The sequence below is a fragment of the Equus quagga genome, unplaced genomic scaffold, assembly GCF_021613505.1.
Source record: "Equus quagga isolate Etosha38 unplaced genomic scaffold, UCLA_HA_Equagga_1.0 252_RagTag, whole genome shotgun sequence".
NCBI classification, from domain to species: Eukaryota; Metazoa; Chordata; class Mammalia; order Perissodactyla; family Equidae; genus Equus; species Equus quagga.
Window position 1 is genome coordinate 1,053,777 of NW_025799860.1, and position 15,412 is coordinate 1,069,188.

Below are 15,412 nucleotides of genomic sequence, written 5' to 3' on the forward strand. Positions count from 1 at the left end.
AATTGAGAGGTACGGTAGAAGTCCTCTCCGTCAGGGTTGAGAGTTTGCACACGGCCCCTGAGAAGCTGGGGCGTTCCGAATTGGCGGAGCGCTCCGCCGGGGAGGGCGGGGAGTTTGCCGAACGTCCCTGGCTGGGATCCCTTCCTTCGAGAGCCGCGAGCCCAGAAGCGGGGTGAAGTTGGAGAGGTCGGGCAGGAGAGGGTTGGAAGAAATTGAGGACAGACCTCCCCCGCCGATCGGCTGAACCCCCAAAGAGCGTCTCTGCCGCGTCCGGGCCGAGTGTGAACGCGCCGCGCGCGGCCCGGCCAGGGCTGGGAGTTTGCAGACCGTCCCTGCCGAGGCCCGCTCGGCGGCGGCCCTGCGGCTCCCGCGGCAGCCCCGGGCGGCCCCGGGCGCGTTCGAGCCCAGGTTGCCGCGCCTCAGGCTCAGGGCGCCGCGACCCCTTCCCCGCCGCCCTGGGCCCCGCGGGGACGGCGGCTGGCGGGCGGTCCCGGCTGCTGCTGTTGCTGCTGCTGCTGCCGCTGCCCAACAAGGAGGTGAGAGCCACTGGGTCGGGACGATCGCGTCGAAGCTCGCCATCCCCGCAGGGAGATGCACGCAGAGGGGACCGCAGAGGGCGCGAGGAGCTGGGCGCGGGCGGGGAGAGCCGGCACCGAGGGCGGCGCGGCCGGGGGCTTCCGCTTGCTGCCCCTCTGCTGACTGCGTGGGTGCCCCGGCCGCCGCCGCTCTGCGGGACCGAGGAGTGCAGCCGGGGACGCGCCTTGAGTCGCCCACCTGCCCGGGGCAGCCTCTCCCCAGGGAGACTGCAGGCCCCCCGGGCCCGTAGGGAGGGGGCTTGTGGGCTTTTCAAGGGACCGTCCAGACGAGGCTTTGGTTGCGCGGGCTGGAGGCAAACGGGCGAGGATGGCAGATGGGCGCTCGGACCGCGGCAGAGCCTGGTGGGGTCACGCTGCCGGGGTGGGCCGGGCTGGGGTCCCCGGGACCTGGGCGCGCAGGGCGGGCTCAGCAACCGGCCAGTGGAGCGGCAGAAGGGAGGCTGGTCCCGGGCCCCAGGGCAGGAGGGATGCGGTGGGCGGGCGCTCTGGTCCGGAGGACCAGGGAAGCCCAAGGGTGCCCCCCACCCCTTGGGGACCGCCGCCGGGCCGCAGTCTCGTCAGTGCTCCCCAAGGCTGCCTGGCCAGAGAGGCTGCGAGGAGCGCAGAGCCCACACCCGCGCACACACTCCCCGAGAGCATGCTCAGTGCGGCCCTGGGAACTTCCTGCCGAGTCGCTAGCCTCCCGGGCCCCCTCCCGGGCCCCCTCCCGGCCCCCTCCAGGCCGGCGGCTCGCAAAGTTGGCGGCAGCGGGGCGCGCGAGGGGTCGGAGGGGTGGGCGCGCGCCTGTCGCCTTCTCGCGCCCCCGGCCCCTGCCTCGCTTTTGCCCGGCTCCAGGCGCTGCTTTCGGCGGCCACCCCTGCGGCTGGGAACGGGGGCGTGCATGTCATCGCCGGCTCCCCGAGGCCAGGTCCGAGGCCGCGTGGCCAGAGGCCTGGCGGTGCGGCCCTGCCAGGTGGACCCGCTCGCGGCGCGCTCGCCGCGCGCACGGACCCGATTCCCGGACTGGGTGGAAGGGGGTGTGTGAGCCCGGGGACGTTAGCTCATACGCTCGCTGTCACACACACAAAGCCGCGGTTTCATAGCTACCGCGCGGAAGAGGAAAGAGGTGGCGCTTGCATTGTCCACCCGCGTTTAGAGCGCCAACAGGGCGCTCGGCGCCTGGGGGGCTGCGGGAACCAGGCGATGCATATGGTTTTCAGAGATGCCCGAGTCGAGGTCTAGGGCCCGGTACTCCCTGGCACTGACTGCCAGGCCCGGCCCAGGGCGGAGGGCACTGTCTGCACCTAGCTTTGGCGGCCCAGTTAGGGAAGGTTGGGCACTTATGGGGCTGCGAAGTTGGGGAGGGGAAAGCTGAGGTTTTTGTGGGGTTCGGGTGGGATGGCAACAGTGCACCTGTAAACACGCTCGGATCCAAGTGTTGAGAGGAAGGGTCTCATTCTAAAGAGAGGCGAGCGCGACGCTGGTGCTGCCTGCCCCGGTTCATTGTCAGGACCTGAGCGACTTGGTTGGTTTTTACTCCCAGAGAAGCTCCTCAGTGTATATTAGCTGCTGTGTCACCCGCATCCTGAGTCTTGAGGCAGGATTAGAATTTCCTTGTTTCTGACTCAGCAAGGTCACAAAACAGTTTTTCAGGATGGGCAAACTGTCAGACATTTGTCTCGATTAGTGGCTTTTCACCACTCACCTCGCCTTCTTTCCTACAAATTCTTTTTGGTGTTATTGTTCGGGGCTGAGATAGGCACTCTCAAATTTGTTTGGCTCTGTTAGGATTAGAGCAAAGCTCCCCTTTCTAGAGGCCTTTTTAGTTTTCTCCATTTACCAACTTGATGTTTATGCCTGAAGTGGAGAGGCCCTGACAAACAAGGTGATGGAGGAGGGGGAAGAGTGTGACCTTCTTGTACCTTTTAGGGGCTGGGAGGAGAGAAGAAGGGAGCTGCTCTGCCTGATTCCTGACTTTGGCAGAGCTGGGTGCCTGGATGAAAGATTTGCGCTTTTCCTTTCGTCTCCTCCTTTGTTCCAGCCTGCCTTTCCAGTCTGGGACACTTGTGACTGGAGTCCCTGGGAGAAAGGAGTCTTCAGACCTGTTTTGGGCCTTTGCAGGGTTCACCTCCACACAAGCAGCTGCCAGTGGGTTTTAAGGCGGACTGCAGTGGCAGGAGGGCTGGGGGCTCTGCCCACATCTGCCAGTGGCATCTGTGTTCCAGCCGCTGCTGCAAAGCAGCTCTTGGGCTTTTGAATCTCCTCAGCAGTGCGCATTTCAAGTGCTTTGTGTTTGGAAGTGTGAATACAGTACTTGTGTATATATATATTCACACATCCAGATACGTTTTTATCAGGGAGCATGTGCATATGCAGTGTTCTTTGGTGGCATCTTGGAGCTGCAAGGGACCTCTGGAGATCATAGGAATTCAGATTTTCTCCCTTCCCGTTCAGTTTTCTGTTTAAAAATAACCAGCCAGCCTTCTGCCCAGCTGGCCTCCAAAAGCATCCAAATGCCAGAGTCCCCCTGTGACTCCAGCCGAGGGGGAGGCCTTCAGCTCCTTCCCTGAGAAGTGTGGCTCCTCAGGATCTGTTTTAGATGTCACTCGGACGCTTGACATGACTTTTCCTAATGCTCCACATGGCTCGGGATGTAAGTCACTGCAGAGTCACTGTCAGATTGATTTTGGCAGGAGACAGGCAGTTGACCAGTGTCTCCTGCAGAGACGTCTAGAAAACTGCAAAGAACAGTCATCAGTAAGACTTGGGTTGGAGAGTTCACATCCTTACACGCTCTCTTGTCTTCCAGGCAGGTGGTTGCTCTGCTCCTTCTGAAAGAGGCTTAAAGTAAAATAAGTGAGGCTCATTTATTCCCTCCTCCTTGTGTGTCTTGGCCTCCTGGCTCTCAGAGGGTGGGTGGCATTTGGGGGTGGCATTCTGTGTTGATGTTACTATAGTGGTGTCAGGAGAGCATGTGCTGTCAGCAGCCTTGTTGTCCCTGGGGGTTTGTTATGGTGCATGTGAAAGTTTGGGGAAGGGGTCCCGGTGTCAGGTGAACAGTTAACAGGTAGTTTTGGCTGGAGGAAGGTGGATGTGTTCCTGAATCCAGATGCTTTAAAAAAGGAGAGGAAATAATTTTATAATTGGGGCAGAGTGCCACATCGGTGACAGTTGAGAGTTTGGGGTCAGAAATAAATTTGGTGCTTGTCAGTGCACGTTTCACTAGGTTGCCTTTCAAGTTCATAACTGCTTTGAAGTAGAGATTCACCCTTGATGGCCAGAAGATGGCTATCCTTTTTCATTTCTGTTGGAAATTGGGTGAAGATCTCCCAACCTAGTCTTCTTAATTTCTGATCTAAGCCATGTCCCTCTTCTATCTTGCCTGCTGTGTCAACATCAAAAATTCGAGCACAGTCGTGACCTCTGTGCCTGCTGCAGGTATGTGTACTCCTCGAGTGTTGAGCAGCCACCAAGAGCCATGCACTGTGCTGGCACTGGGGATAAAGATGTCCTCCTTCAAAATTACCTTCTCACTTTTAATTTCTCTGACCTTCTCTTTGACTGTGTTAATGCAAACTAATAGGTCTTGGAAGGCTGCCAAGGTGGGTCCCAGGAGCCTTAGGACTGTAACCATGTTCTCAGCTGGAAGAGTTGGGACTTGGGCTGGGTTTGCTCATTCTTTTATTTATTTATCTGTTTTTTCATTGCTACAATTAAATGCATCCTTCCCCTACTTTGTCACATCTGGAAGGTTGTATGTGTGCATGAGAGAGGTTGGAGAAATTGCTTTATTTCTTCACGATCTCACAGCTCTCTTGCCTGAACACATAACCTTCTGGAAAGAGAAGAGGAGCCCTCCTGTCGGGGCCCTTTGTCTGGACTCAAAAATCTGCACGGGCAAGGAGGTAAGCTATTGAGGCTGGGTTTGGCAGGAGCAGTTCTTCCTGGCAACTGGCACCCCCACTGTCATGCCTGTGTTAATGCTTCTGGACCTTGGCCCTCAGCTGGGGCAGTTATCTAGGCTGGCTGAGGAGTATTCCTCCACTCTGTGGCCCGTGAACTCAGGAGTGAGGTGTATCCAAGTACTAGGTTCCTTGTGAGTTAGTTGCTGGTGTTTGCAATTGATTTTCCTTAAAAAAAAAAACAAAAAACTCAGCACTTTAAGGTTATTTCTAGAATGATAACAGCCTCACTTTTTTGTGTCTCTCTGTGATTTTCATGGCTGGCCCTTGAGGGAATGTATGCCGCCCACCCACTCCTATCTAAGCTCCACTCCTTAGTGTTGTAGTTCTGAGCAGACGGCTTGTAAGTCCTGTCATGCTGGTAAGATGCTTTTTATAAGTATCCTACACAGAGCAGTCTTTCACTGTAATCGTTGTGGATCTCTCTCATGTCTCAGTCCGTGTATGGGAGTAGGTTGTATTGGTGATCAGCATAGAGGTGGTATGTCTTGGTGTAGAAATGTCAAGAATGGGTGTGCAAGAAAATAGGAGTGATGGTGATGAAAAAGTTAATCTTCTGTAATTGACATGATTGCAAATGCGGCTTTTGTATTTCATTTACTCCTCACTACAACACTGAGGTTGATGACATTGTCATTCCCAGTTATACATAGGGAAACTGAGACACTGTGGGGTTGTCAACCTGGCCCAGGTCACGCACAGCTAGCAAGTGGCAGGGCGAGGATTCGGACCCAGGTGGTCTTGGTCCAGAGCCCATGTTAGATTGACTGTGCTTAGTCATTAAGGCTAGCAAGCTCAGCCTGTACTAGCTAGCACCTTCTTTCCAACCATGGCCAAGGGGAGTCATAGACACTCAGGGGTTGGAAGGGACCTCAGAGAGATCCTTCCAGATCCCTTCTCTTTCTCTCTGAGGTCATGGAGGTACAGAGAGGTTGAAGGACTTGCTAGAAGTCTCAGCAGCAGGCAGCCGTGACAAAGCTGGGCCTCAGTTCTGATCCTTGGTCCCACAGGAACAATTGATAACAACTGGTAACAGATGTGTGCCTGCTTTGTTTTAGAAGTGATCTGGGAAGAGAATGTGACGGTCATTTGGCATCTGTCCCTCCCACTCCTAGCACCCCCTGTGGCCTCACACCCAATTTCAGCTTGGAATCCAGTGGGGAGCAAGTGGGTGTGTCCAGGTCCCTTCACCATCCCCATATAGGAGAATCTAAGCAACTTACTTGCCTTTAAGTGAGCTAGTTCCTTTCTCATGTCACCTTTTAAGCTTGACATCTTAAGAATACAGTCTGGGGGGCCAGCTGGTGGCGCAGCAGTTAAGTGTGCACGTTCCACTTCAGCGGCCCAGGGTTCACTGTTTCGGATCCCGGGTGTGGACATGGCACTGCTTGTCAAGCTGTGCTGTGGTAGGCGTCCCACATATAAAGTAGAGGAAGATGGGCACGGATGTTAGCTCAAGGCGTCTTCCTCAGCAGAAACAGGAGGATTGACAGCAGTTAACTCAGGGCTAATCTTTCTCAAAAAAAAAAATATATATATAGTCTAGGATGGATTTTACATTTCACTCTTGAATTCTCTCTCTGTCTGTCTGTCTGTTTCCGTGTCTTAGGGCTCCTGGCCCCTCTTAGCATTGATTTCTACTCTTTGGGTGCATGGAGTGAGCAAGGGGTAACCTGGCAGAGCCGTCAGGGCTGTTTCGTAACAGTTCCAGTAAAGGGCTGGTGAGCACATTCCCACGGTGTCTGTGGAATCCTAGAAAGATTGCCGAGGCCCTGTAAAATGCTCTCCTGACCACTGGGATCATCAGACTTTGTGGAATTTCCCCTCTGTGCATAACGACAAGCACCATTTCCTTTCATTTTATTCCTTACATATGACCAGGATTGCATCAGACACATCAGGGCTCTCACCTGCTCCTGAATCTAGACATTTCTGGTTAATAAATAGTCCCTCACTGCTCAAGGAGTTTAAAGTCGAGGCCCAGTCAGGGCCCGCACAGAAGAGTTCACTGCAGTCATAAAGCAATATGCAAGTGAAGAGCATCTTAATTCAGCCCATCTGACACGTTGGGCCTCAGTTCTTCTGTTGAAATGTAAGAAAGGATTGAATGAGTGCCAAAGTTCTCTTCAGTCCTAATGTTGTATAATCCCATAAGCGTGGCTAAGGAGGTGTAGAATAAAGAAATAAAATTCCCGTATTGAATTAAAAAAAGAGGGCCAGCCCTGCTGCTCTAGTGGTTAGAGGTTGGCACTCTCATCACTTCTGCGCCTTGGGTTTGGTTCCTGGTCGCGGAACCACACCACTCGTCTGTCAGTAGCCATGCAGGGGCAGTGGTTCACATACAAGAGCTAGAAGAACTTACGGCTAGGATATACAACCATGCCCTGGGGGCTTTGGGGAGAAAAAAAAAAAAGGGAAGATTGGCAACAGATGTTAGCTCAGGTCGACTCTTTCCTTGCAAAAAAATTAAAATATTTAAAAAAAGATTGAGGAAAAGCTCACGTTGTTTTTGCCTTTGCTGGTAGACTCTTTAGTAGGTAGCTGAAATGCTTACCTAAGAAGAGCAGACCCTTGATTATCACTATCTCTTGGGATGTTTATTTTTGTATGTTTAGAAATAAAAAGCCATAGTCCTTACTTCTCGGCCTAGGAATAACCTGCTTCCCCTAGTGAAGGTGTTTTTTCCCCTAGGAAATTGAGATTCCAAGAGCAGAGGATGACCAGGCTCATGGAGTTCCGTGGTTCCGTGGCAGAGCGCCCTGGGGAAGGTGGCTGAGTATTTACACTGCCATGAGCTGGGTGGAATTCTGTTTACATACCTTCATTGCAGCTTCACCGTGAAACAACAAAGTTGAAAGAAGAGGGAGTTTGATAGCAGTCTCCTTGCAGCTGCTTTTCTTTTAACCATCTGTTATTTCCAACTCCAATTTCTTTTATTTACTAGTGTTCATGCTGATGAGTTTTCTGTATGACCAGTTCTTTCTCTCCTGCCTCGTGTTTAGGAAAGCACTGTCTGTGCCTCATGCTAAGTAGGATCTGCCTGTTTTCCTTCAGGACTTTGCTTAGTATTTCTGTTTGGTATACGTCCCTCACGTGTCTCTTGTAATTTTTCAGAGCCACCAGGGTTAGAGGCAGCGGTAAGTGGGGATTTAGAGGGGAAGGGGTGCTTTTTTCTTCCTCTGCTCCACCAGTCACGTTTATCAGACGAGGAGTCCCCAGTCTTATGTGAGACCTCTGCAAACACAACCTCAAGCCCGCCTGTCCATCGGGACTGCCTTCCCTCTTTAACAAAGTTCTTGGCTCCAGTCACTCAGAATGGTACATTTCCCCTTCTTCTCCTCATGCGATTTCTAACGTTATCTTTGCTAGATGTAAAGGCAGCATTGATATGTGGGTAATCTTTTGGGTGTACATAAATGTGATTCTCTCGGGTAAATGTTAACTTTCTTCCATAGGTTCACCATTCCTTATTACCTCTTCTGATGTCCATTGAGCTTTGGAGGGGAAAAGTTTTTTCCCATGTTGGTTATAAAAACATCCATCTGGCCCCAAGGGTTTCTTAGAAAGGAGTATAGAGGTCTCGTAGGCAGGACTAGAAGCTCCATTGCCTTACACAGAGCCTGACGCCGGAGTCACATGATCCTCTGGGCAGTGTGGCATCGTGGGTGAACTGACTGGTAGACGAGGCCTCTCTGAAGTTGGCTGGCGGTCTTCATGCAGGTGTAGGGTAGGAAGACATTTCCTCTTCCCAAATGGGGGTTCGTCTGGCCGGAGAGCGAATTAAATTCACATGAGACAGAATAGCAAGAGAAAATTAAACAAAGCTTTATGAGGAACCATGGCCCGGGGCCTTTCTTCCCGAAGGAAGAAAGGGCACCGAAGAAGTGGGGTACACACAGTGGTTATATACCCCCAAACGGGGTGTTTCACATGTGACTGAAACGTCCCTCCCACAATAGTCACAAGATTGCCCTGTTGGCACAGTGCTTGATGGACACAGCAGGTAATGGTCTGCTATCTCGGTGGGCGTAGCAGGAGGCAAGTCTATGTCTGGAGCTGGGCGGTCACAGGTGAGCTCAGCAATCAGTTCCTAGCCTAAGGAAAGATGCTTAATCCTTAAGAAATGCCAGCGTTGGGAGGGGGAGGGAAGTTCGTTACAGGAGGTTACCAGACTAGCACAGTAAAATGCAGATTTTAAGTCCTTGCCTTTGGTATTGATTAAGAGTTTTTAGAGAGAAGGTCATCTCCTTTCTTCTTCCTGGTACAGAGAGGGAGGCAAATTTCACAGATAGAGATTTACCTTACAAATGTAAACGTGTCCTAACAAAGGGCAAGTTCCATTCCTCAGAGCCTCCTTCCCTGTCCCAGTTTATCAAAAGCAATCAGCCTCAAATAATCCTGATGCCAAAGAGACATATCTTGGGGTGGCCAATTCCAGGTCCCCACACAGGTCAGTTCAGTGCTCTCTGATTCTGGTTGTTCATCTGTCAAATGAGGCATCTCTTATCTTCTCCTACCTCTGTGAGATTCTGCTAGTGGCCTTCTTGGCTGAGTTCAGCACATTCATCTACTCTAGTTTCTTTAATCTGTCCTTAAGAATATTCTTAGGTGTGTTCCTAATTTTGAGGTCCTATTTGGTTGTCGTGCCTGCTGAGAGTTCTGTTTTAAAAATCAATCAGTGGACCTTTTGTAGACATTTTTCTCTCCCACAGGCAGCATAATTTTTAGGTTCGTGAAGTCCAACAAATGGGGACTGTGTGTGTGAGAGTGGGTGTGTGTACACATGTCCACACACCGCTAGGGCTTATTACCTTATTGTCATATTATCTATGAAAAGAAGTGGAGGTGGTCAGAGTTGGAGCCGCAGATCTGGAGGAGCCGTCAGTTAAATGCAGTCTTTAGAAAATTTCTGTGGAAGGATTTGTTAATATGGCTTTTCCCCCAGTACGTGCTTGTTGGAGCTATAACTTGGGAACTTCTTGGGGATAGTATTGGGTAATGATTTTATTGTACTTTCCTAAAGACTGCAGTAAAATGTTTTCCACGATAATGAGTTGCTTATTCTATCATATTGCCTTTTCTCTAATTGCCCCTATAACAGAATTAGATAAAGCTTTCCAAAAGCTTTCCATTTTTTTTTTAAAGATTTTATTTTTTCCCTTTTTCTCCCCAAAGCCCTCCGGTACATAGTTGTATATTCTTCGTTGTGGGTCCTTCTAGTTGTGGCATGTGGGACGCTGCCTTAGCGTGGTTTGATGAGCAGGGCCATGTCCGCGCCCAGGATTTGAACCAACGAAACACTGGGCCGCCTGCAGCGGAGCGCGCAAACTTAACCACTCGGCCACGGGGCCAGCCCCAAAAGCTTTCCATTTTTGATGCCATGACTCATTAATGTTCTCTGTGTTCTAGAGTTCCTTGCTTCCGGTCCACTGGCTTCAAGAGAGACTTTTCTATTTCTTCATTGTCAGTCTTTAGCATAAAGATTACAAAATTATGCCGTCCTTTTATTACTGCTGTTAACAACCCACAGACTTTGTGGCTTAAAGCAATGCAGATATGTTCTCTTATAATTCTGTAGGTCAGAGGTTCACCAGGAGTCTTGTTGGCTAAGATCAAGTTGTCCATTCCGTCCGGAAGCTCTAAGGGAAAATCTTTGCTTTTTCCAGCTTCTAGAAGCCACCCACATTCATAGGCTTATGCCCTTTTCCTCCAACTTCAAAACCGGCAACACTGAGCTTCGTCCTGCCCCTTTGTCATCAGGCCGGCTCTCTGACCACAGCTGCGAAAGGTTCTCTGATTTTAAGGATCTGAGTGATTAGATTGGGCCCTCCCGGATAATCCAGGATAATCTCCTCATCTCAAGGTCTTTAACTTAATCGCGTCTGTCCTGTAAGGTAACATCATCACAGGTTCCAAAGATTAGGATGTGAAGATCTTTGGGGGCCATTTTTCTGCCTACATTAGTCCTCAAAACTCTTTGAAAGGAAATGATTTTTTTACTCTTTGTATAAAGAAATGTTCCTTTCTGTCAAGGAACTTTGCTGTCACCGGAAATTTGCCCATTTCTTTGTTCCTCCTCTTTTTGAATATATTCTGATCAACTGTTTGCAAAACACACGAGTATGTTCGTAATGTTTGAATTCTGCTATGGCCAGACATTGAGCTGCAAACGTTTACAGTGTTGTGGTTTATGAGTTGTCAGCAGTGCTACTATAATATGAGGAAACTGAGGTACGAAGGAAACTCGTCCGGTGTCATACAGCCAGAAGTGGCAGAGCCGGGGTACAAAACTGGGTCTCATTGATTCCAAAGCCTGTGTTCTTTTCACTCTGCTGTTCTGCCTGAGAAGTGATAATGGAAAAACAAAACGAGACATGGTAAATGGAAAATCTAAAATAATGTCAGATCTCTCTGCTTCTGCCAAGGTGATGATAAAGAGTAAATACTGCCTGTGGAAGATTGATGGCACTAATGGCCCTGATTAATGGCCTCCCTGTATCCACACTCCTTGTAACTTTGTAGTCCCCCACCTTCCCCACCCCCACCACTGGGATTGGCCATGAGACTTGCTTTGGCCCATGGGATCTTAGCAAATGCTATGTAAACAGTGCCTGCATGTTTGTGATTGCATTTTGCACAGCTGAGCTTCCTCTCTCAGACCCCTGCCACCACCATGAGAACATGCCCAGGCTAGCCTAATGGAGAGGTCTGAGAGACGTATGGGCATGAGGCTTGACACAACTAGACCAGCCAGCCCCCAACGGACCTGTCAGCCGCTTGAAGTCTCCTGAGCATGTCTTATCAAGATCAGTTAAGCCTGTCCCAGATAACCAGAACCACCCAGCTGACCTATAGAGTTGTGGAAATAATTGATGATTGGTGTGTTAAGGCACTGAGTTCTAGGGGTGTTTGTTATACAGCAATTGCGAACTGATACACAGCTCATATCAGATATTTGAATAGCATAAGAGGTACTTTTAGTGTTTTTTGAAGGTCATTTTGGACTACTTTTGACTAATTAATATTCTTTTAAGATTATCCTTTAGGCTCAAGAACTTGTGCATTATATCTACCCTTTTCCTTCCCTTTTTTAAGATGAAAAATCCTGTAAATTCTTTTTGGTTTCAGTCAGAAGCAGACTTATTTTCCTTTCTCAAACTACTTTTTATTTCCAATATGGTGGCTTTTGACCCACACCTACAACAAGAAATACATATTGACTCAAAACTCAAATATGCATAGATATAACAGCAAGAAAGTTTCACGAAACTGTACCCACCCTTCTCCTTCTGGTGTCCTCTGATGTTTTCTGTACTATTCTATTTCATTTACTTAGAACATGCTGGTCAGGAGTCAGCACTCTGGGCTGCTGCCCATTTTTGTAAATAAAGTTTTATTAGAACACAGCTACTCCCATTTGTTCGTGTATTGCTTGTGGCTGCTTTCATGTTACAGTGCCAGAGTTGAGTAGTTGTGATAGAGGTTATCTGGCCTGAGAACCTCAAGTAATTACTCTCTGGCTCTTAAGGAAAAAGTTTTCCTACCCTTGCACTGAACTGACTTCATAACCTATTAGTTAGGTTCAACCCTCAGTTTAGAAGACACCATTCAGGTGACTCATAACTCTCCTGAATCTCTTCTGGAAATTACACTAAACAAATCTGGCAGATGTGAAAATTGACCCTTTTCCTGTGTCGCACTCAAACTCTCTTTTTTGTTTCGATTCAACCGTTGTTTTTGCTATTTAACATTATACTTGATTGGCTTATATAGGAACCTTCTCAAACATTTCTAAAATGTTTCATCATAAGTAGTATTATGTCCTCCCCACCCCTTTTTCTAATTTAAATGAGGCTTTCTTATGGAAACCAGCTGGAATTAAAATGGACACAAATTCCATTCAAGTGCTAGTTACGTATTCATTAGATTCCAGCAGTGCCTTTTCTGTGATATAATGGAGCCCATTTCTGGAAGAGGTGGAGAAACAGTGATCTTGGCTTGTTTTAGAACACCTTTCTGGCAACTGGTCCTTATTGCCACATTTCTGAGTTAGGGTGGAATTATTTCTGAGCATAATACAATTTAGAGACATTAAGTCGTGGACTATTGGGGTTGGAAAGACGTTGGAAAAAACATTTTATTCCACTCGGACCTAATTGGGCCCTTAAAGGCTAAGTTTCTGTGATGCCTCAATTTGCCAAGTCTGTCAAGGAAGGACAACATTGTTATTTATATGGTGTGGCCAGTGAGTTTGATGAGAAGGATCTGGGGCAGAAAAGGCTTCAGAATGATCTGGGTATGTCTTTCTAAAATATGAAATGCCAGGTGAAGAATGGTCACTGGCCTATTTATTTATTGACAGTGAGAACAGAATCAAAATAAATGAGCTTTAACTACAGCTTGAAGAATTTAGTCAAGTCTGAGAAATGTCCTCCAAATAAGGTGTGTTCTTTGACGTTAGAATAGGTTCTCCTGAGCATTTTTGATGTTAGCTGCCCCCTTAGTTCAGGTGGGTGGCCATCTCTGCAGGTGCTTGGACTCCAGTAATTAATAAGGACTCTTCTGGGTGTCAGCAACAGAAACCTGCTGGAGCTCCTTTCAACGAAAGTGGAGAATTCACATTAGGGCTACGGGAGCAGGAGGCAGGAGCTGCGTGACCCCAGGAACCCCCTTTACTTCCTCTCTGCCTCCATCTGCCTGGCTGCTTAATTCTCCTCTCTGCCTTGTTCTGTTTTTCGTGTCGCAAGGGCAGAACTCTGGGTGAGGGCACTTGTTGCTGGGTAAGCCACCCAGCGAGACTGATGTTTCTTTTGTAAAGAAAACTCCAGTTTCCTGGGGAGTATCCCCTCAGTGGCCCAGCTTGAACTCGCCCACAGCTGAGCAGAGCATGGGAGCTACAATGTGGATTTTGGCTAGCTCCGGGGAGCCTTTTGGGGGCCTTTTAGAAATCCGGGGGGGGGGACTTTGGTTGTCACTGATTGAGGGGTGCTACTAGCTTTTATTGGCTGAGAACTGGGGATGCTGACCATCTGCAGTGGGTAGAACAGTCTTACACCCCAAAATATATCCTGTGTCCCACTGTGACGATCATGGATGACAAAACATGTTTATTACCTAAGCCTAGAGACCTAACTTACATGTAACCAAAGAATATTTTGCATGTTTTGAGTAAGGATTGAGTTTCCCAGTCGATAAAGAAAGATTGTGCTTTGTTTTGCTGGGAAATTTACCAAGAGGTGTTTGCCATTTTGGAAAATCGCCCCACCCATGGCATCAGCACGTCACTTGTGTCACTCCACATTTGTAGCTGACCCATTTTTTGATTTTACATTAAAATATAAGCATCTCATGACCCCGTTATGCCTTCTAGATTGGTCTTGCCCAACTAATTGGATATTGAAATACACGTTAGTTTTGTATAGATTATTTTCCTTTTCTTCTCATTTCTATTGCTCTTACGGCAATAAATATGTGTATTTGAAATTAAGTTTAGGAAGGTTATCTAAGAATTTGATTTCAGATAGTAAAGGAGTATTAGAAGTTGCTATAAGCTGGAGGCTTTGGGGCTGATAGAGTTTAGAACACAGCGCTAGGGGAAGCGATTTGTAAAGTAATTTTTTCTGCCCCCCAGCCTAATGATTCAGCTGAATTAAACCCTTTTAACAGCAACTATTTAAAAGATAATAACCTGTGGCCCATGCATTGGGTGTAGCTGATTGAGAAAAAGGGACTAGAGATGTTGGCTCCATACTGCTCTTCTCAATAGGTGGTGGACTCTCCATAGTGCAGACCCTCCATCCTCCCATATATGTGGTTCATAGCCTCTGCTGCTTCATGGCTCCGCTGTGGGTCTCCTCATCATTCTGGAAAAGCCTTAGGAGTAGGGAGGGGATGAAGTCAGATTATCACTTGAGCTTCATCTGAACTACTGCAGACCGCTTTGCAGGGCTTCGGGGGGATCTGTGAGCTGCATGGGAAAATATTACACCTTGATTTTCACTAATGTCTCACCAACATTGAGCAATTCCTTAACTTTTGAAGGTTGCACACAAATCACAGTAATATTAGCATTGTCTGTGACTTTGTCACCAATGGAAATCTGATACTTTCATACCACAGTTATAGATGGCTAACAGATATCTTGAAGTAGCAATACTCTTTATGACTTGAAATTAAGCGATATTTCAAATTCAAATATTACACCTCCTGCTAGATAGTATTATTTAATGCATTAGCAAACAAGCTTATGTATTATTATATCACAATTTTAAAAATATTTTGGTAACCATATAATTGACTTCCTGTGTAATCTTATGTATTTCATTATATGCATTGAAAAAATCCAGAGAAGGGGTCTGTTGGCCTCACCAGTCTGCCAAGGGGTCCAGAAATGATGGGGGAGAATTGGGGGAGGTTTTGGATGCTAATACCCTCCACTGCTGCCTGTCTCTTGTGTTCATTGGGAGTTGAGCTCCTCCTGACTTGGCATTTCCCCAAGACTGCCAGATATGGATATGGAGGGAGTGTGGGCTTACCTTCAATTGGTTTATTTTTCTCTTAGACCTGGTCAAAGACTTGAGCTTGATTGACTCTGGCTCATTCTTTTATCATACATGAGGAGGCAAGTTTGTCAGAACATTCCTCCGGCAAAGCTGTATTGATCAGTACTAGGTACAGGATGCCTTTAAAGCTAAAATGTCCTGATTATCTGAAGTGCGATTCTTCTTCAGGTTTTCAAGTGGAGAAAAACCAGAAAAGTTCTGCAGGAAAATTCCGTCTATACAGACCAACTTTCATTTTCCTCTTCGTATGCTTCAAAGTTACATAATCACAACGCAACTCTAAGCAAGTACCCCATTGCCCAAGAAATCTATT

General features: G+C 48.2%; 1 protein-coding gene and 1 long non-coding RNA gene across 5 annotated transcripts in view; one reads left to right on the forward strand and one right to left on the reverse strand.

Moving 5' to 3' along the window:
- The first annotated feature begins 311 nt into the window (after positions 1-311).
- Positions 312-15,412, forward strand: part of LOC124233828 (alpha-1,6-mannosylglycoprotein 6-beta-N-acetylglucosaminyltransferase A) — a 323,186-nt gene continuing 308,085 nt past the window's right edge. For all 4 annotated transcript variants that reach the window (XM_046651070.1, XM_046651069.1, XM_046651068.1 and 1 more), the window contains exon 1: positions 312-536. The gene's annotated coding sequence lies outside the window, so the exon portion shown is untranslated. The remainder of the gene's footprint in view (positions 537-15,412) is intronic.
- On the reverse strand, positions 10,633-15,202 carry LOC124233829 (uncharacterized). Its single transcript, XR_006887151.1, has 3 exons — positions 15,073-15,202; positions 14,226-14,504; positions 10,633-10,878 (listed from the first exon to the last, which is right to left on the reverse strand). It is a non-coding gene; the product is annotated as an uncharacterized LOC124233829 (long non-coding RNA).